Consider the following 23,276-nt stretch of genomic DNA (forward strand, 5'->3'; position numbering starts at 1 on the left):
TTAGCAACAGTCCAGTGCTGCTTCTCTGTAGCCCAGGTCAGGCGCTTCTGCCGCTGTTTATGGTTCAAAAGTGGCTTTACCTGGGGAATGCGGCACCTGTAGCCCATTTCCTGCACACGCCTGTGCACGGTGGCTCTGGATGTTTCCACACCAGACTCAGTCCACTGCTTCCTCAGGTTCCCCAAGGTCTGGAATCGGTCCTTCTCCACAATCTTCCTCAGGGTCCGGTCACCTCTTCTCGTTGTACAGCGTTTTCTGCCACATTGTTTCCTTCCAACAGACTTACCATTGAGGTGCCTTGATACAGCACTCTGGGAACAGCCTATTTGTTGAGAAATTTCTTTCTGGGTCTTACCCTCTTGCTTGAGGGTGTCAATGATGGCCTTCTTGACATCTGTCAGGTCGCTAGTCTTACCCATGATGGGGGTTTTGAGTAATGAACCAGGCAGGGAGTTTTTAAAAGCTTCAGGTATCTTTTGCATGTGTTTAGAGTTAATTAGTAGATTCAGAAGATTAGGGTAATAGGTCGTTTAGAGAACCTTTTCTTGATATGCTAATTTATTGAGACAGGTTTTTTGGGTTATCAGGAGTTGTATGCCAAAATCATCAGTATTAAAACAATAAAAGACCTGACAAATTTCAGTTGGTGGACAATGAATCTATAATATATGAAAGTTTAATTGTAATCATTACATTATGGTAAATAATGAAATTTAACACTATATGCTAATTTTTTGAGAAGGACCTGTATATAGCACTGTATATGCTGTCCCTGTGTATATACTATATATGTAGCACTGTATATGATGTCCCTGTGTATATACTATATACATGTAGCCCTGTATATGCTGTCCGTGTATATACTATATATGTAGCACTGTATATGCTGTCCCTGTGTATATACTATATATATAGCACTGTATATGATGTCCCTGTGTGTATATACTATATATATAGCACTGTATATGCTGTCCCTGTGTATATACTATATATATAGCACTGTATATGCTGTCCCTGTGTATATACTATATATATAGCACTGTATATGATGTCCCTGTGTATATACTATATATGTAGCACTGTATATGCTGTCCCTGTGTATATACTATATATATAGCACTGTATATGCTGTCCCTGTGTGTATATACTATATATATAGCACTGTATGTGCTGTCCCTGTGTATATACTATATATGTAGCACTGTATATGCTGTCCCTGTGTATATACTATATATATAGCACTGTATATGCTGTCCCTGTGTGTATATACTATATATATAGCACTGTATATGCTGTCCCTGTGTATATACTATATATGTAGCACTGTATATGATGTCCCTGTGTGTATATACTATATATATAGCACTGTATATGATGTCCCTGTGTATATACTATATATATAGCACTGTATATGCTGTCCCTGTGTATATACTATATATGTAGCACTGTATATGATGTCCCTGTGTATATACTATATATGTAGCACTGTATGTGCTGTCCCTGTACACGATGCAGCCTGTCAGGTGTGGCCCGCGGGCAGGAGCCCGGGGTAGGTGAGGGTGAGCTGCCAGTGTCGCTCTCTGAGGTAACCACCTCTGCAGGCAGCCATGTTGGGCACACGCTTTCTCCCCGGCATTGTCGCCCCTCCTCGCCGCAGCCCATACACAGGAGGCGGCTCCTCAGCGCTGACACCAACCACTGCCGGCAGCGGCCACCCCGTGCTGTACTCTGCGCTTCGCCGCCCCTGCAGCCTGTCCTCATCCACGTCCTCTGTGTCTCCGCCTCTTCCCCGCCCCCTGGACTGTTGGGAGGGTGGGAGAAATCACAGGACCGGACCCTGGATGTGTCAGCCTGCCGGAGGTGGGGAGAGAGAGCAAAGTGCACGGCCCGGGGCTGCATACCGACATGGAGTGATTACCGCCGGACGTCCGCTGACCATGGCCGCCGTGTCCCTCAGAGAGTGAGGCAGACGTGTCCCGGCATCAGCCGTCGGAGGAGCAAGCAACTTATGTGAGGCCGGGGCTCGGAGGACACCCAGGTAAGAGCAGCGCAGAGCCGGCAGCTGTCCCCGGCCGCCTCCCTCCCGCACCCGGCAGCTGTCCCCGGCCGCCTCCCTCCCGCACCCGGCAGCTGTCCCCGGCCGCCTCCCTCCCGCACCCGGCAGCTGTCCCCGGCCGCCTCCCTCCCGTTGTCCCCGGCCGCCTCCCTCTTACATCCCGCGGCCGTCTCCAGCCTTACAGAGCGTTATTGTGCTGGGAAGCCTGACACTAGGCCCCGCACCCCACCGTCCCCGCTCTCCTCCCTGCTCCAGCCGTCAGGATGCAGCCTCCCCGGGCCGCGCTGTGGCCGAGGGCTCCCAGGATGGCTGCTGGCAGGAGGTAGAACTTCTCCACAACTTGCGCCCTCCCCGGCTGTCTGGCTGGTGTGCTGGAGACCGTGTGCCAGGCCGCCCCGTGCTGTAGCCAGGGTGCCGTGACATGCTCCTGCAGCCACCCACCGCCTCGGTTCCGGATTGCTCAGGTTCACTGGCACTTGCCCTTACTACGTCAGTTGGCTTCTTTAGTGGTGTAGCCGGGGTGGTCCTGTACCAGGCATGCGCCCCTGACCCAGTAATAATGCCTCCTCTGTGCCATCACCAAATAGAGCACACTCCCCTAATCCAAGCCTGCGCGACCGCTGCACCGCTCTCTGCAGAGCGGCTGGCCCAGTGATGGCGCTGCACCCCTCTCCGCAGAGCGGCTGGCCCAGTGATGGCGCTGCACCCCTCTCCGCAGAGCGGCTGGCCCAGTGATGGCGCTGCACCCCTCTCCGCAGAGCGGCTGGCCCAGTGATGGCGCTGCACCCCTCTCCGCAGAGCGGCTGGCCCAGTGATGGCGCCGCACCCCTCACCTCAGGGCTCTTGATGAATTGTAGACCACCGGCCTACAGCTCAGGACACTGGTGGGGCAGGCAGCCGATATTGGTCATGTTTGGGCCTATACACCTCAAAGTGGCGCTCGCCTGGAGATCAGGACCCCCAGCCAGAAGTCCGGCTCATGTGCGTGGCTGTGGATCTTCATCACTAGCGACGTCACTTCTTAGGGTTGACGTAGCATCAAAGATGAATGTTGGTAGAATAATAAAATATAACTTTTAATTAAAATATGGGGAACATAATCCAACAAAACAATCCACAGAGAGCTCAGTAAAACCAATGCTCATCTAGAAAATGGTTTGGGCTCACCCGTTCTGGTGTCCTGGATGAGCCATCCAAATCTTAGCAAGTGGGGGAAGGGGTAGTAAATATGACTGATCTCCCCTGTCGTGCTCCGCGTATGTCCCCCAGTGTGGTCCTGGCCTCCCTAATGTCTCTCTATTCTTTAGTGACCTCTGATATGCTTTTTAACGGCGCTGAGAAATAAGTGTATAGCCCCCCAGCATCGGAAAATGATAGGGTTAGGTGTGTGTTGGCTTAGGGTTGAGTTTAGCGTTGTGCTAGAATTGGGGGGTCCGCTGTTTAGGCACATCAGGGGGTCTCCAAACGTGACATGGTGCCCACCATCGATTCTGTGCGCCCAAACAGTTGTTTTCCCCCATATATGGGGTATTGGTGAACTTAGGAGAAATCGCACAATAAATTTGGGGGTCCATTTTCTCCTGATACACTTGTGAAAATAAAAAAGTTTGGGTCTAAAGTAAAAAAATTTTGTGAAAAAAGTGAAATGTTTGTTTTTTCCTACCACATTTCATTAATTCATGTGAAGCACCTGAAAGGTTAATATACTTTTTGAATATGGTGGATTTGAGCATGTTGAGGGTATGTGCACACGCTGCGGATCCGCAGCGGATTTGACGCTGCGGATCCGCAGCAGTTTTCCCTAAGTTTACAGTACCATGTAAACCTATGGGAAAAAAAAACGCTGTGCACATGCTGCGGAAAAATCCGCGCGGAAACGGAGCGGATTATTTTCCGCAGCATGTCAATTCTTTGTGCGGATTCCGCAGCGGTTTTACACCTGCACCAATAGGAAACTGCAGTTGTAAAACCGCAGTGGAATCCGCAGAAGAAACCGCTATAAAATCCGCAGTGAAAACCGCAGTGGTTTTGCACTGCGGATTTTCCAAATCTGCTGCGGAAAAATCCGCAGCAGAATCCGCAACGTGTGCACATTCCCTGAGGGGTGAGGTTTCTAGAATGCTGTCACTTTTGGGTATTTTCTGTCATATTGACCCCTCAAAGTCACTTCAAAGGTGAGGTGGACCCTAAAAAAACAACAAAAAAAATGCTTTTGTAAATTTTGTTGGAAAAAAAGAGAAATCGCTGGTCAACTTTTTAACCCTCATAACAAGTTTGAAAATTGCAAAATGTTCAAAATTTTTGCCAAATTTCAGTTTTTTCATAAACACAAGTCTTATCGAATAAATGTTACCTCTAACATGAAATACAATATGTCACGAAACAACAGTGTCAGAGTCAGTGGGATCCATGGAAGCGTTCCAGAGCTATAACCTCATAAAGTGACAGTGGTCAGAATTGTAAAAATTGTCTCAGTCACTCGGTCCCGACGCATTTCGTCCACCTGTTAATGTGGATTCATCAGGGGAGATTTAAGTAAAGCTTGGAAACTGTAATGAAGATAAGGGGACATAAATCCTGGGGGGGTAACTGTGATCAAGGCAACCCTTCTCCGCATGCAGAGTGCTGTACACTAAACAGAATAATAATAATCTTTATTTTTGTATATAGCGCTAGCATATTCCGCAGCGCTTTACAGTTTGAACATATTATCATGAGTGAGAACGTTGAATGATGGGTAAGAACATTGCATTGTTTTGTTTCAAAACAAAGAACGCGACACTTTCTCTTTTTTCTTTTCAAATTTTGCAACCCAACTAATTTTGCACTGAGGATAACTCCTGTAATTCCAATTGCCCACACCTGCTGCACTCATACTGCTGGTGTGTGCCAGTCGTAAACCGTCACATATGGTAAACAGGTGCAAACTTCATCCCGAGGTTCCCATGAAATGCACTTATAAGTAGGGTGCAGGACACTGGAAATGGGAAATGCACCAATCCGGTAATATCTAAGAGCCTGCCGACTGATCATTGTAGGTGAGCTGTGGTTTTCAGCCATTACAGTGTACTGAGCTGTACTCTTCGGCTCCATACAGTTTACTTCCTGCCAGGGTCTAACAGCTCATGGGACCCCCACCATTGTGAAATTGATGACCTATCCAATGCATAGGCCTTAAATATTAGAGGTTTCTAACAAATTTGAAGCAAAAGAATGTAAATCCTTAATTCGTTATATAGGTACTGATCAGATCTTTCTGTGATGTGTTTTCATACTATGGCGGACAAGTGTCCAGGATTCCGTTCCGGTCCTGAATTGCTGGCTGTATCCTGCAACGCAGGGACACAATCGTTCTTTCTCTGTGCTGATCTGACTGTAGATCCTGTGACACAGGAAGACATGGTGAGTCCCTGTAGTGACGCTGCTGACTGTTTGCGTGTAAGTTCCTGTTGAAGGCATAGGAAGCTCATAGGATTTTGTCAAGAATGGCATCAGTTCTGTTTCCTGTGCAGTGCTATTTTATGACATTTTCATGTGTCCCAGGAACTTCTGCCACGATTCTTCTCCACGTGCACATGTCACTATCTGCTCAAGCACTAGTCTATGTATGGTCTTGTCCCAGCTCTCGGGGACAAGTGCTGTTACTTTGGGTCATTAGGCTTGCAAACCAGCCAGGACTCGTGAACCTAGGCCAAATGTGATTTATAATTTTTGCATATTGGAGCATATTTATCAATACTGTCTAATTAGTGTACTCTGAGACTAGACAGTGGTAAAATGTGCTGGGTTTATCACAATGGTTAATGCTGTTTGATACATTTGGAGCTTCCTTAAAGGGAACCAGACTGTCCTTAACCTCTGCTATAGACCACTATAGACAATTCCTATAGTCTGAAAGGGTAATTTATGTGCCTTACTATTATCTATGCTATTGAACCAGGACAAGTCCAGCAGAATGTCTCTTCCCCCAGCCTAGTCCTGATCTGTATCCTTTACTCACTTCTACCCTGGCTTGATTGACAGCTTCCATACACTTCTGGTCATGGCAGAAACATTGGAAATATCCTACATGCATGAAAAGTGCTGGCGATGCTACCATGAGCAGGAGGGCATGGAAGCTGCCGGTCATGCCGAGTCAGGTGTGATTATTTTATTCACTTATATAGCACCATTAATTCTTCACCGCTTTTACAGACATAATCATCGCTGTCCCCTATGGAGCTCACAATCTAGATTCCCTATCAGTATGTCTTTGGAGTGTGGGAGGAAACCGGAGAACCCAGAGGAAACCCACGCAAACACGGGGATAACATACAAACTCTGCAGATGTTGTCCTTGGTGGGATTTGAACCCAGGACTCCAGTGCTGCAAGGCTGCAGTGCTAACCACTGAGCCACCATGCTGCCCGTGCTCAGGGTCCATGGCACGTGTAGCTGAGTTTATACGGCACTATTGTTTCTTTACTACACAGACAGGGTAGCAAAGCTATGCAGCCATGTTGGATGTTAAAAATTGATCATTTGTTGCAGGGCTGTGGAGTCAGAGTCTACGTATTTTGGTGGAGTTGGTATAAAATGAGCCTACTCTGACTCCTAAAACATATAATAAATTGGTTACAGTAGCACAACGCAGGATATGCTGTAAATGTTTTCATAATCATTTGGTAAAGCTATGAAATGTCCCTTTATGAACATGCTCACTAGTGGGGTTGAAAGTCAGCGAAATTGAGGAGTCAGGGGGAATCGGTGGTTTGGCTTACCGACTCCACAGCCCTGGTTTGTTGAACAATCCACAGAAAAACGCAAGACTGTTAAACAATTCATTTTTAAGAGTCAATTTGAAAACTGAATCGACTTCCTTGTGTCCATACCTTTACAGGAATCGCTAAGTGTTTAGCAGTGGCATGGTTTTTTATTTTGTTTTTTAACACAAGATGGCCCACGTTCACCACTAAAATACTGCACTGGTTTACGTGGTGGCAAGAGTAATGGCACAGCACAGGGTGCAATAATCACACACTGTACATGCTGACATCGCTGCTGCGCTCATTGATTAGAGCGGCAACTATAGGATCGGGACAGTGGGCCTCATAGAAATCGGTCTATTTATCACTGAAATATTTGTAGATTGATTTGTGTACTTCACCAGTAACTGTGCACGTGCCTTGATATTTCAGCCATATTTCTCTAAAGCTATAGAACCTCATGTTACCTGTGTTTTGCTAATGTCTCTTAAGAGGTTAATAGCTTTGCTTGTTGGAAGAGGAAATAAATCCTGTAATCCTGCTTTTGACCCTCTTCCACATGAATAGTCATAGAGAAGGAGGAGGAAAGGAATTCATTCACAGGCGCCCCCTCCCTCCTCGCACATCCCTTCATACAAACGCACTGCTGTCCTGTCTGATGATGGCTGAGAACAACTGTTTGGAAGGACTGTGGCTTCTTTCTTGTCCATCTTACTGAATGATTGAAGATGGCAGAATGACCATGTTGGTTGGTGTCACGGAGGTACAACTGTGACTTGTCAATGTGAAGCCTCCCCTCCAGTGAACCCATGCTTATAAGTTTGGGGCTGGCACTAATATACATTTATTTATTACACCGAGCTTGGCCTAATGGGCGCTGTCTGCGGAATATAAATGCTGTTTACAGTGCATGTCTCCTGATGACCTACAAAAACTCATCAATCAAAGTTACACAGAGAAAAGTGGCTAAATGTTTCTATCAAGGTATTGCCATAAATGCGGTGAAATGATAGGATCACTGAATCCATCACTTGTCCTTTTTTATTATTCATTTTTCATATCTAAATACACTCCTAAAATAAGACTGGAAGAATTTCATGTATTCCCTTTTAATTCAAGCTGTTAAAACGTCCGGCAAGTCTTAGAGTCCCGAGACACGGCTCTTTCCTACAGTAATATGATTTTCTAAGATCAAGCGCCAATCCCATTGAAATCAGTGGCCATGTATACATTGTTAGGCCAGCTCTTCTAAAGTAAGAGTAGAGATGGACTCGCAGTTCAGATATTTACATCCACCGCACGTCATTGAGCATGGATGTCTTTGATGGGTTAGATTCAGGGAGGCCAAGCTTAAAAACTTGGGCAAAGTCACAGGCCAAGCTTGATATTTATTAAAAAAACAAATACAAAATATAGAATACCGTAAATGGAAATGGATTAATATACAAAATGTGCTGCAAATGTGACTAAATGTAATCCTGATACAATAATATACAAGAATGTAACCATGTACAGAGGACATCAGTGGATTTCTAATCACAGGATCATCCCCCAGGATAAAGACACCTGAGACCCCTAACCAAAAAGAAAGAGACCATTGTCTGATCAGCTGCCATATTTTCAAAGACTGATCATAATGGCCAGTGTTGTGCTAGCAGCCATATAATATTCTACAGGGCCATGTTCTGCCATAGACTTGGATTGGAAGTGGTGTAAGTGGGCACCACCTGTACGTGTGGCAGCAATGACTTCTGATCGTCACCTGCAGCTTTCTGTACGGTAAAAGCACATAGGATACATGATATTTATAGTGAGTTCTTAGTGCCCCTGGGTTACTTGCAAGGAGTCCAGCAGAAGTTTGGCCACATCCTTGGTGCTGAGACTCTATCTGTTGAACTGACTAAACAATCTATCTGCGCCCCAAGGTCCAGCAGTGAGAAGTGATTGTCGCCCTCTTTGCTGTCCTTCTCCACCCATTTCTTGATCGCAGCGTTTTTGGCTTTGCCCTTCTTAGTACCCAGCACCTGTACTGCAAGTTTAGGTGCCTTCAGTAAAGCTCCAGCTGCCTCCGCAGTCCTGGTGCGTCACTCTGGGGTTGTGATACGTTTTGTGGACAAAAATACTGCATCATCAAGGGAGCAATGTTAGGAGTTGCAGGCATGTATGGGGCTGGGTGCAGGTGCTCAGCGTCACTCGTGTGGTTGTGGTGGCAGGTTGTTGGTAGGAGTACGTGGGGTATGAATTTGTAGTATTAGCATGCTCGGTTTACAAGAGCAGGACAGCTCTAGTAGAGATTGGATATTATTCATTTTTATAGCGCCATTTATTCCATGGCGCTTTACATGTGAATTACATTGTAGGCCAGATTTGTTCTGCAGTCCTGAGTTTGACATGTAGGGGTTAGAAGAAAGCCTTGGTCCAATCTTAGTGTGGGATATTACGGTACCTCCACAGCAAAACCGAAGGTGTCAATACTGAAATAGAAACGTTTACATATATCCTCAGTGGGAGGTCTACAGAGATCAGAAGAGGACACGGCTTAGGTGAGCACCGTTTCTTTATTTAGTTCTAGAAGATTTCTGCCTCAAATCCGACCTCTGTAAATTTACCTTCACACTGGGTTTCCGAAAAGTCCACAGTGTCAAATCCACCTATTTACATCTTGCTATATCATATTACAATACAACAACAGAGTAAGAGGAGGACACGTTGGCTTTGTTGTAGTAGTTCTGGACCCTTCTGTTGAGTTACTTCTTTTCTCAGGCCACCTGTATAGAGTTTGATGGATGTGGTTATACTAGACCGGACATCACTTGGGGCATATACAGGTGCATCCACCACATCCATAGCCATCACATTCCTGCCATCTCACATTTCACTGCCAGGTTATTGTTTTAGAACTAAATCTTTGAAGTGAGTTCTTTATGAGAACATATTTCATGGTGATCCATCACCATCCTGATTCTGAGACATAAAACACTATTGACTAGCTGCTTCAGGGAAAAGACCTCTTGTGGGTACATGATGGAGGTTCAGCTGGGCATTGCCCAGTTAGCAAAGAGAACAATTTGACTTTCATTGGACAATAGTAAGAACTTCTTATGTTCTTATGGATAGAAAATAACTTGTACTGCTATGAATGGTGACTACTTGGCAGACTTGTATTTAGCTATTTATTTCAAAATAGTTTAGAATGTAATAATTGTATTAATACAGTTTTTAAATATTAGAATTTCTGTAAAATGAAAAATGAAATCCAAGAATGTCTTCAGTGTTCTATTTTTCCTTTTAATTGTGTGGCTGCCTCAATCGCTTTCTGCCTGACAAGTGGTGTGATGTGACCATCCATTCATCACCACACATTGCTGCTTGGCATGGCACTAGCTGCTTATTAATGGTTTTATTGGTATACTATGAGTTAGGTTTTGTGCTGGGATTGTGGCTGTTACCTATTTAATTCCCAGAGTTGACGTATCTATAATTGATTATTTGGAATATACTGGTCTACACATGGTGATAGAGGAAACAGCTGGTTCATTTATGTCCAAGAAGAATATGGAGAACTTAGATGGGACTTTTGCTGCTGAAAAGTGTGGATGTGGCTGGGAGCGTTGCCAGCCAGGAGTAAAAGCAGACTTTTCAGTTGTATTAACCTGGTGATCACCCCCATCATTATTTAGCATGGACTGGAGCTAGATTGTTAGTTGTAATTTGGTCCTGAATCACCTGGGCCTCTCCATTACTTGCTGGCGTAGAGGCCTAAATCTGTCTTTTATGTAAATCGTTTTGTTTTTTAAACTCTGTTTTTAATGTGTTTATTTCTGTAGCAAAAATGCTTTGGTCGTACATTTTTGTATGTCAGTAGGGAAATATCACATGAAATTCATAAACTGCTTTTTTTTTTTCCCTCTTTTGTTAGTGGCTGCTTTCACTTGCCTGCTCATCCATTTGAGTTTGCCTCTTGCAGATGTATTGATATACAAACTCAAATGGATGAGCACTAATCTTGGTGTGTTAGATATACGGTATTTGACTTTCTCTATGTCTAATCGACCATTGATATCGTGAAATTGGGGTAAAGTGGTTATTGAGACTGATGTATATCTATACTGATTTAACAATTGATTTTACAAATAGAGGTAATTTACTATAGTTTTGACCTACCTGTAACTAAATGTTGAAGTTTGATTCCTAGGATAATGGAGCAATAGCCTACGGTGACAGGTTAATTTTGGTTATTAGGGTTGGGATTGGTGCTCTCCAAGATTAACGTGTCATAAATACTTCTCATATATCCTTTCCGATCTTTAACTTTGGGTATGGTTGTTTTATGTAATCCCCTTAGTGCTGTAGGAATGATCCTGTATAGTGCGAGCAGCTCCCTATGTGTATACTCACGGTGACACATTGTTATATATAGGGCACCTTAGGGGCAGCCTTGAGGAGTGGGGATGCCAACCTCCGCTGGTAGGCAGAGTTTTCGCATAGGACCAGTATAGGAGATGTCAGGATACATATATAACATCCCATTTTACTCGATCGTTTGCACTTTGTTGTTTGTCAATGCACAACATTTTTATAGGTGATTTAAATAGTTAATGTATTAAAAATAAGGTCCCCATATGATTCCCTACTGATTGAGACCTTTTAACTCAATTTTTCTCCTCCTTTTATACAGACGTTACCGCACAAGATCACAGCTGATTCTTTTTCAGATAAAACATTGCTTTAAAACAGGCAGTGAAATGTTTTCCTCTTTACGGTCAGACACGGCCATTACACTGTACACAGCAGGGCACATTTATAAGATTATCTCAGCACAGGGAAAAACTTTTTTTTTTAAATCACATCCAGTTGTGGATCTTTTTTTAATTCCAAGATCTAGTGAATAAAATGAATCCATCCCCCAGAGGAAGCTGTAAACTCCACGTGAAACACATGTTGGGGCTCTATTCTTTTGTCCTGGTAACTTTTGGCTCCATATGTCTGAGTGCAATATTAGAGATATGACTTGCTTATAATAATAGAAATGGCACCTGTACATCCATAATAATAGTTACATTCACGTTACAGGCAATGCCCGCTATACGTTTTTAACCCTATAGTTTTTTTGCTGCACTTGTCTCCACTGGGACCTGCAATTTCGTCACATTATATAACTTTTCATGCATCTGTCGCTCAGGTATTGGTTTTTGGTTGTCGTTCCTTTTTTATTGTATGTATTTTATATAGTTGTCAAAGTGTATATTTATTTTGCTAAAAACTTCTTTCTGTCTTATTGCTACATATTACGGTAATTCTTTGGAGTGGCATTAATATCCACCCCCCATTTTGGGCCATAATATAGTTTAGGACGGTGGACCTTTTGTAAAAATCTAGCTAATCTATTGCTATTTATAAGATTCTCAGCACCTGAGCATTTATTTTAATCACAGCCAATTGTTGAAGTTATTAATATTCCTAGATGTAGTGAATACGATGATCTGTTGTTCATGGGGATAATAGTTTTAATGCTTCATTTGCATATTAATTAAAATGCTATTTAATGGGGAATGGGGCAACAGAAGATATAAAGGTGGCAATGGTTTTGCATTTCAAAGACCTCTATGCGTGTATATGGGGGAATTGATATTAATGACCAATTCTCTAACAGTGGAACTGAAATTGGCTTTTTTTTAAATTTATTACACCTATTTCTGATCAGGCTGTCTCCCCGGGAATGTGGGCATAGCTTTATTTAATATGACATGGAAGTGGGAACCTTGAAGGAACACTAGGCTACAAATAGCCCTAGTATGTATGACTATTTAGTCAGCTGTAGACTTCCTGCAGTAACAGGACAAGATATCCTTCTCCCAGGCAGGGTGTGGAGTTCCTGATTGTTTTCCTGCTTGCTGTGGTACTGCTTTCCATGCTGACTGCTTGCATGTTACATGTACAGCCTCTGAACCAGAGTAAAGGCAGATTTCTTCTGTCTCCCTGGAGTAAAGCATGTTTCTAGCCATGAACTTCGCCTTCAGATAAACATTTCTGGCTACACCTTGTTTATTTTGTAGCCTTGTGCTTTTGTTTCCGCTCTGGGTCTGTTTGTTCTTTGCTTGAACATAGCCGTTTCTTTAAAGGGACACTGTCACCTGAATTTGGAGGGAACAATCTTTAGACCTAGGGGCGGGGTTTTCGGGTGTTTGATGCACCCTTTCCTTACCCGCCGGCTGCATGCTGGCTGCAATATTGGATTGAAGTTCATTCTCTGTCCTCCGTAGTACATGCCTGCACAGGTTTTCAACTCCCACCTGAAGACTGTGTTTACCATCGAAACGCGTTGTGGTAAACTACATATGTTGTCTGAGTTTCCTTCAGCGCTCCTGGGACTGATTTCTGTTTGACACACACTCTTAGGCCATGTTCACACTTTGCGGCGTCCCTCTGCGGGTTCTCCGGCAGCGGATTTGATAAATCTGCAGGGCAAAACCGCTGCGGTTATCCCTGCAGAGTTATCGCGGTTTGTTCCGCGGTTTCCGCTGCGGGTTTCCACCTATACTATTGATGCTGCATATGCAGCAATATGCAGCATCAATAGTAATGTTAAAAATTGGTTATACTCACCCTCTGATGTCCGGATCTCCTCGGCGCTGCACCCGGCGGTCCGGTTCCAAAGATGATGTGCGAGAAGGACCCTTCGTGACATCACGGTCATGTGACCGCGACGTCACGGTCCTGTGACCCCGACGTCACCGCAGGTCCTGTTCGCACAGCAACTCTGACCGGCCGGCCACGTGTAGCGCTGAGAGGTGAGTATAACATGAATTTTTATTTTTATTCTTTTTTTTTTTACCCCAAATATGGTTCCCAGGGCCTGGAGGAGAGTCTCCTCTCCTCCACCCCGGGTACCCACCCGCACATTAGCCGCTTACTTCTCGCAACGTGGGCACAGCCCCATGCGGGAAGTAAGCGGTTCAATGCATTCCTATGGGTGCAGAATCGCAGCGATTCTGCACAAAGAAGTGACATGCTGCGGGTTTTAAACCGCTGCGTTTCTGCGCGGTTTTTCCCGCAGCATGTGCACAGCGGTTTGCAGTTTCCATAGGGTTTACATGTAAATGGAAACGCTATGGAAACTGCTGCGGACCCGCAGCATCAAAATCGCGGCGGTTCCACTGTGAAAACCACAAAGTGTGAACATGGCCTTATTCTCCCTTGGAGGTATCCAGCTGGAGCTGCGGTGGTGCTCGACAACTCCACTTTATCTCCCCTTCCCTGGGTCGATTCCTCTGCGCTCCCGTGACTGCTTTCACTTATTTTGAACACCGTGCAAATGGCACGGGAGAGGAGTATAAGCATAATTATTTTATCAGGGCTGAACATTTAGTTTAAGAAGGGGTTGTCCTAGTAGTGGACAACCCCTATAAGGCACAGTCAGACAGCCTATAAATCAGACCACAGTGATATATCTGGGCTCTGCCAACCCGAGCGTGAAAGCTTCATATATTTCTATTCAGCTCGGGTCCAGAGAGCAGCTGCTAGTCCGAACATTTTGGTTCGATTTATACGGCCATCCGACTGCACCCTAAAAGCAAGCAGCAGCAGCAGGGAGAATATAATGTAATTTTCGCCCTGTAGTTGCAATTCCAAATAGATTACTGCAGATTATCAGCAGATTAGCACTGTCAGCAGGTAAATACCATTTCCCTTTAATGGGTGACTATTAGCTGTTCACTGCACTGTCAGATGGCTTGGTGTCATTTGATAGATATTTTGGTAAATGGCATGATTTATAAGCCGTAACTTGTAGATTCTTTTTTACACCTGAAAAATCTGAACATTATGGCCTCTAATTATCTCTTCCTACTGCCTGTTGTCAAGTGTGATCAGTCTCTATTCAGAGACCTCCTAGATGGATTCTAAAGGCCCCGTCTCACATAGCGAGATCGCTAGCGAGATCGCTGCTGAGTCACAAGTTTTGTGACGCAACAGCGACCTCAGTAGCGATCTCGCTATGTGTGACACGTAGCAGCGACCAGGCCCCTGCTGTGAGATCGCTGGTCGTGTCGGAATGGCCTGGGCCGTTTTTTGATCGTTGAGGTCCCGCTGGGTAGCACACATCGCTGTGTTTGACACCTTAACAACGACCTCGTTGACGACTCAGACACTGAATCGTCATAATAGCTCCCATGTGACATCGTTGTACAGGTCGCTACAGGTCGCTGGTGAGATGTCAAACAGTGAGATCGCAGCAGCGATCGTTGGGAAGATCTCACTGTTTGACATCTCACCAGCGACCACATAGTGACGCAGCAACGATCCCTGACAGGTCGTATCGTTGTCGGGATCGCTTTAGCGTCGCTAAGTGAGACGGGGCCTTAAGAGGGCAGGAATTTGTGTCTTCTCTTTTGCCTAATGAACTTTCAGTTCAAGGCAGATAACTATTGGACAATGGTCGGCTCAGTACCGCTGAGATGTGACAGAAGTGAAGTTCTAGCACCTATAAAGATGGCAGAACGCTGATGAAGGATCTGCACATTAAAAATAGAATGGATTAGATGTTCCAGACAATAACAGTAGGGATAATTCTTGCTGTTGGGATGAAGGCTGTAAGAGCTTAATTTTCTTCAGGTTTTGTGTGAACTGACAAATTGACTTTCGTTATTGTCACCTCTCCAAAGCATACTTGATATTTGTCAAATTAGTTGTTGACCTGCTGCATGATCACTATAATGGGGGGTATGTGTATCCCCGTGATGTTGGGGTTCCCTTTTGATGAAATAAGGTGAACTTTGTCCCGTTGTCTGAACAATGGTTTACATTGATCCCAATACTGATGTGGGGTTTACCGGTATTGGTGGTAGCAGCTGGCAGTCCTCACACTCCACACAAATTGCCACACTGGCTTTTTTTTTCTCCTGTTACTGCACTATTAGTATAGATAACGCTAATTTTGTATGACAAATCTGATACTTGTCCAGTGGAATCACCATTCTGTATAACCGACAAAGAATACAGGCAGAGGAGCACGAGGCGTCACGGGGAAACTTTGCAGATTCCATAACTTCCTTCCTTTTTTTTTCCAGGCTGGTTAAAAAAGACAATTTTTTTATATCCTTCTTGTGGTTGTTGTTTAATCCTTATTTTCAGTTTTGAGTTGAAGGGAATCTGTGACCCCAAAATTGGCCATTCTGTAATGCTGTAGATAAGCCCCTCGATGTATCCTGAAAAACAAGTTAGATTATACTCACCCAGGGGCGGTCCAGTCCTATGGGCGTCGCGGTCCGGGTCCGGCGCCTCCCATCTTCATATGATGACGTCCTCTTCTTGTCTTCCTGCTGCAGCTCCTGTGCAGGCGTACTTTATCTACCGGCATCAGGGCTTATCTACAGCATTCTGTAATGCTGTAGATAAGCCCCAATGTAACCTGAAAGATGAGAAAAACAAGCTATATTATACTCACCCAGGGGCGGTCCGGGACCGATGGGTGTCGCAGTCAGAGTCCAGCGCCTCCCATCTTCATACAATGTCGTCCTCTTCTTGTCTTCACGCTCCAGCGCAGGCGTACTTTGTCTACCCTGTTGAGGGCAGCGTAAAATACTGCAGTGCGCAGGCGCTGGGCCTTACTGACCTTTCCCAATGCCTGCGCACTGCAGTACGCGGCTCTGCCCTCAACAAGGCAGACAAAGTACCCCTGCGCTGGAGCGTGAAGACAAGAAGAGGACGACATTGTATGAAGATGGGAGTTGCTGGACTCGGACCGCGACGCCCATAGGACTGGACCGCCCCTGGGTGAGTATAATATAACATGTTTTTCTCATCTCTCAGGTTACATTGGGGCTTATCTACAGCATAAACCCCTTTACCCCCAAGGGTTGTTTACACGTTAATGACCGGGCCAATTTTTACAATTCTGACCGCTGTCCCTTTATGAGGTTATAACTCTGGAACGCTTCAACGGATCCCGGTAATTCTGACATTGTTTTCTCATGACATATTGTACTTCATTATAGTGGTAACATTTCTTTGATATTACCTGCGTTTATTTGTGAAAAAAAAAAAACGGAAATTTGGCGAAAATTTTGAAAATGTAGCAATTTTCCAACTTTGAATTTTTATACAATTAAATCACAGAGATGTCACACAAAATACTTAATAAGTAACATTTCCCACATATCTACTTTACATCAGCACAATTTTGGAACCAAATTTTTTTTTGTTAGGGAGTTATAAGGGTTAAAAGTTGACCAGCAATTTCTCATTTTTACAACACCGTTTTTTTTTTTTTTTAGGGACCACAAGTCATTTTGAGGGGATGATGGAAAATACCCAAGTGTGACACCATTCTAAAAACTGCACCCCTCAAGGTGCTCAAAACCACATTCATGAAGTTTATTAATGCTTCAGGTGTTTCACAGGAATTTTTGGAATGTTTTAAATAAAAATGAACACTTAACTTTTTTACACAAAAAATTTACTTCAGCTCCAATTTGTTCTATTTTACAAAGGGTAACAGGAGAAAATGGACCCCAAAAGTTGTTGTACAATTTGTCCTGAGTACGCCGATACCCAATATGTGGGGGTAAACCACTGTTTGGGCGCAAGGGAGAGCTCGGAAGGGAAGGAGCGCCGTTTGACTTAAATGCAAAATTGACTGGAATTGAGATGGGACGCCATGTTGCGTTTGGAGAGCCCCTGATGTGCCTAAACATTGAAATCCCCACAAGTGACACCATTTTGGAAAGTAGACCCCCTAAGGAACTCATCTAGATGTGTTGTGAGAACTTTGAACCCCCAAGTGTCTCACTACAGTTTATAACGCAGAGCCGTGAAAATAAAAAAAAATTTTCCACAAAAATTATTTTTTATCCCCCAGTTTTGTATTTTTCCAAGGGTAACAGGAGACATCACAGTAAAGTGACAAATCGCCGATTTGACACTTTGCTGTGCACGGTGTCAGATCGGCGATCACACAGCACAGCCGGGAGGCTTCCCGGCGCCCGCTCTGAGCAGGCGCTGTGAAGCCACCTCCCTGCAGGACCCGGATGCAGCCCCGCGGCCATTTTGGATCTGGGGACTGCAGGGAGGAGACGCTCGGTACAAGGTGAGCACATCGCCTTGTACCGATCGCCTCAGGGAAGCCCACAGGAAGCCCCCTCCCTGCGCGATGCTTCCCTATACCGCCGGCACACTGCGATCATGTTTGATTGCAGTGTGCCGGGGGTTAATGTGCCGGCGGCGGTCCGGCACCGCTCCTGGCACATAGTGCCGGATGTCAGCTGCGATTGTCAGCTGACACCCGGCCGCGCTCCCCCCGTGAGTGCGGCCGATCGCGCTGGACGTACTATTCCGTCCTTGGGAAGTAGGGCTCACCCCACATGGACGGAAAAGTACGTCCGATGACAGAAAGGGGTTAAAGAATGCTGTAGATAAACCCCTGATGCCGGTGGCCTTAGTTTATAGGCCAATTTTGGGGTGACTGATTCCCCTTAATGATAGACCGTGCTCAGGGGCGGCCTGCAGGCACCAGCGCCATCTATTATGTGTATTTAATTATTGTCTTTGATGGAATACATAAATTAATAATAAAAAAGTCTGAAAATGGCGCCTGTGCAGTATCAGTTATCGACGATCAGATATCTGCAACTGCGCTGGCGGCGCCATCTTGCTATAGAAAAAAAAATTGCCTCCTCCAAGATGGCGCCGCCTGCGCAGTAGAATGTATCGGTGCCATCTTAACGAAGACAATTTTTTTTTTTTTCACCCCAGGTGCTTCACTGAAATTTATAATGGTAGAGCCGTGAAAATGTAAAAAATCTATTTTTTTTCCCAAAAAATTATCGTTTAGCAATGATTTTTTATTTTCACAGGTGTAGCAGGAGAAAATGGACCACTAAAGTTGTTGTGCAATTTCTCCTGTGCGCTGCTGATACCCCATATGTGGAGGAAAACCACTGTTTGTGCGCACGGCAGGGCTTGTAATGGAAGGAGTGACGTTTTGGATTGCAGACTTTGATGGAATTGTCTGATCATGCTATGCCGCGTTTGCAGAGCCCCTGATGTGCCTAAACAGTGGAAATCTCCCAAAAGTGACACCATTTTGTAAACTAGACCCCTGAAGGAATTTATCTAGAGGCATAGTTTTATAGTAATGATTATAAGGCTAGGTTCACATTGCGTTAACAGCAGCCCGTTCAACACATGCGTTAACGGGCTGCTGTTAACGCAAGTGGCGATATGTCGTCGCACTAGCAGTGACGGACCCGGAAACGCTGCAGCCCGCGTCCCAGGGTCCGTCACTCAATGACAGCACATCGCTGCTAGCGATACTTCCGTCATTGGACTAAATGGCGGCGTTAACGGACTATGTTACACCGCGTTATGCCGCGGTGTAACGTAGTCTGTCTACTGGACGCCAAAAACATAATGTGAACCTGGCCTAATGCTTTTGGTTTAACTGCTGTATGAATTTATAATGTAATGTTATGTGTAAAATGTGCAGGATACATCAGATTATAAAAGTGTGTTGTTTCAACAGGGTATAAACTAATTTTATTAATTTGTGGACATGTGGTTCACTTTGAAGCAATTGTTAATACAAAGGCCAGGTTTCACAATGGTAAATTGTGTCCTTTCGGATTCCCCAGTGAGAAGGGAGCTGTTGTCATGGAGTTTGGTGGTCAAGGGAAGGACTTACCTTTTGTCCTTATACTTGACCACCAGCATGTTGTCGCTGCATTGGGCTCTGCTTTTTCCTTTTCTCAGTATTTGCCCAAATAGCGGCTTATGGAGGCGTCGCTGATTTATTTATTTATTTTTTTCACACGGTGCCAGATGCAACTGTACTTCTTCACAGAGGTTTTTGAAGAGCGGGACGCTGGTGTAAAAGTTATTAGTGTAGAGGTGATAGCCCTTATCCAGCAGTGGGTGCAGCAATTCTCACTCACCCCCAGGACGGGAGGGGGGGCGGCATTCAGGAGCGTTAATCTTGGGTGTCCTTACCCTCACAGACCCTAAATCTGTGGTTGTACCCTGAGGTACTCTCGAACAGTTTGTACAGCTTTATTCCATTCCTGGACCTCTTACTGGGCAGGTATTGTCGGAATTTTTGCCTCCCTTTGAAATGAACCAGAGATTCATCTATAGCGATGTCCATTTGGGGGTTGTACGCCTCAGTAAATTTTCTGCTGAAGTGGTCAACTACTGGTCAAATGTTATATAGAAAGTTAGGATAGTCTCTGGGAGGACCCTGCGCATTATTATTATAATGCAAACATTTTTGGATCGCTTCAAATCCTGTCATGGCCATGCGGAATACCAATGTGCTGTAGAAAGTATCAGTACTTCAGTATTGCCGGAGCTCTGGTTTTCGGATTATGCCCGCATGCAGCACAATTCCCCAAAATGTTATCATCGCTGCTGAATTTATAGGGGTCTATCTGGTGTATGATCATGTGGGATTTTGGGTGAAAAATTGATGGGAATACAAGTTTGTCTGGGCCACCATAATATTTATTATTTTCTCAGTGAAAGAATTTGAAGAAGTCAATTTCAGTGAGGCCAGTGGTGTCAAACTGGACTGCTGAGCTGCCGATGAAATCCGGTATGACGGCATGAAAATTTTCAGGGAGTGCAATCCATATGGGTTCGATTGCTGCAGGAGTTGCCTGGGTCCTAGAGTGCCTTGTTGTGGGTCCTTCCTCATCAGATGAGGAGGAATAGAGGAATGTGGGATCTTCCTCATTGGCTGAATCTGTGTCGGAGGCAAGGAAGGCGTATGCCTCCTCTGGTGAATAGCGTCTTGACGAATGAGCGATTTTTATTTTCCCAAACCCCGGTGATGTGTGTGTAAGTGGTGCTTTTACACGTGTAATGTGTGGGGCTTGAATCTATTGTGCAGCCAATCAGCGCCAAAGAGGTTAATAAGGTGTGGTGACGTCGCGATCAGCCCACCCATTCTGACGGCTGTGATTGGTGCTGTCACACATTACCGATCACAGCCTGTCATATGATTTTTTTTTTTTCTTTTCTTCTTAACTTTATTGTCACATTGCTGTGATTGGCCGGGTCAGACCCCGGGGCGACGTGCAGGGATGGTCTGCTGTCAGGGACAGCAGCCATCTTAACCTGGTCACTGTGCAATGACTGGAAATAGCAGTGCCGTACTAGTGCGGCACATGTCGAGAAAGAAGGGATTACAAAATTATATATTTGCGGTGTGTATGTTATATTTTAAGGCCCATTTAGCCTTGGCACACTTGCTTTTGATTATTGCCCTGTCTAAACAGGGCGGAAATTGCTGAACAAATAAGCAAAATGCTTATTTGTTGAGTGAAATGGTTTTTAAGCCTACTTAAAAATCATCGTTCTCAGCAGGACATGCCCTGTGTAAACAGGATATGTGCTGCCGAGAACATAGTACTTCCATGCAAAGAATGATGGTTAATCTCAAACTCTCAGTAATCAACTGCTGATTTGCTTGTACGTGTAGATGTTCAGAGGTTGTTTATTGGCCACGGTCGGCATGTCTAAATGGGCCATTAGTTCTACACTTTTGTTTACTTTCTACTGATACCTCGATTACATTTTAGGTCGTTTATCCATTTCACCTGACTTCCCCCTAAATACTGTCAGATTGGTGAAATAGGCATGCACAACATTTTTTCCAGGTGCAGACGTTCCATAAAGCATCTGGAAAAGTGCTAAACACGAAATTGAATGAACATATGAAATGTAAAAATGACTTTCTGTTCATATGCTCCATTTTCTGAGCTTTTAACTTGAGGTTTCCAAAGACGCCAACCAGTTAAAATACTGCATATACTTGAGTATAACCTGAGATTTTCAGCCCATTTTTTAGGCTAAAAGTGCTCCTCTCGGCTTATACTCGAGTCATTTTCCCAGGGGGTCGGCGGAGGAGCGGCAGGAGTGGCGGCTGTCACATCATTCTCGCCTGCTCCAAGTGTGGTCTCTGCACTTCCCTGCTTCTCCGATGGTCTCCGGCACCCGCAGCTCTTCCTGTGTTCAGCGGTCATGTGGTATCGCTCATTATAGTAATGAATATGGATGCGACTCCACTCCCATAGGCGTGGAGCACATGTTCATTACTTTAATGAGCGGTACCATGTGACCGCTGAACACAGGAACAAGCTGCCAGCGACGTGTTATGTGGCATATTTAGAATGGAGCATCTTATGGGGCCCATCATGAACTGTACGGAGCATTATATGGGGCTCCTGATTCAATATGGATATTCAAAAACACTTAAAGGGAACCTGTCACCCCCAAAATGGAAGGTGAGCTAAGCCCTCCGGCATCAGGGGCTTATCTACAGCATTCTGTAATGCTGTAGATAAGCCCCCGATGTATCCTAAAAGATGAGAAAAAGAGGTTAGATTATACTCACCCAGGGGCGGTCCGGTTCTGGTCCGATGGGTGTCGCGGTCCGGGACCTCCTATCTTCATCAGATGACGTCCTCTTCTTCTCTTCACGCTGTGGCTCCGGTGCAGGCGTACTTTTATCTCACCTGTTGAGGGCAGAGCAAAGTACTGCAGTGCGCAGGCATCGGGCCTCTCTGACCTTTCCTGCACTGCAGTACTTTGTTCTGCCCTCACCAGACAGATAAAGTACGCCTGCGCAGGAGCCGCGGCAGGAAGACCAGGAGAGGACGTCATCGTATGAAGATGAGAGGCGCTGGACCGGACCACGACGCCCATCGGATCAGACCGCCCCTGGGTGAGTATAATATAACCTGTTTTTCTTAACTTTTCAGGTTACATCGGGGGCTTATCTACAGCATTACAGAATGCATTACAGAATACTGTAGATAAGCCCCTGATGCCGGTGGGCTTAGCTCATATACGATATTTGGGGGTGACAGGTTCCCTTTAAGATAAAGAGGTGGGAGAGGCATCATTTTTCTCAGAACGGTACCGGCTTTCATTTGATATGTCACAAGACTATGTTTCGTTATATTTTGTTTTGGGAAATCAAATTCAAAATTTTGATGCTCAATTGTGAAAAACTTGTGTGTTACTTGTGTTCTTGTTTATATGTGTACAGGGATTCAACTTGGGACCTATTAATTTTTTTTTTTTTAGCCTTGAATCATTTGATCTTATGTTTGTATGAGTTTTTTCCCTTTTTCCTTTTCTAATTACAACTTATTGAATTCAACATTTATATGCAACAATAAAGAAACACAAAAAACAAATCCCGAAGTGCCAGAATAAATCCATCTTAATGATCATAACATAACTTGCTCAGCATTTTCAACCTGAATGCATTGAACAAACCAAAAGAAAAAAAGGTGATCATATCCTCAAGTGTGATTTTCTAAATACAGTCTCACCTAATTATATGTTAAAAACAAGATTAATAGAACCAATATTTATACCACCTACTTATATAGGTACCTTCACACGAAACGACTTTATAACGAGAACGACAACGATCCGTGACGTTGCAGCGTCCTGGATAGCGATGTGTTTGAC

General features: G+C 44.7%; 1 protein-coding gene across 1 annotated transcript in view; it reads left to right on the top strand.

Moving 5' to 3' along the window:
* Window positions 1-1,650: 1,650 nt before the first annotated feature.
* YES1 (YES proto-oncogene 1, Src family tyrosine kinase) overlaps window positions 1,651-23,276 on the top strand; it is a 101,037-nt gene continuing 79,411 nt past the window's right edge. Inside the window, exon 1 of the mRNA XM_077270317.1 lies at window positions 1,651-2,038. The gene's annotated coding sequence lies outside the window, so the exon portion shown is untranslated. The remainder of the gene's footprint in view (window positions 2,039-23,276) is intronic.

This window comes from Ranitomeya variabilis, chromosome 6 (genome assembly GCF_051348905.1).
Source record: "Ranitomeya variabilis isolate aRanVar5 chromosome 6, aRanVar5.hap1, whole genome shotgun sequence".
Lineage (NCBI taxonomy): Eukaryota > Metazoa > Chordata > Amphibia > Anura > Dendrobatidae > Ranitomeya > Ranitomeya variabilis.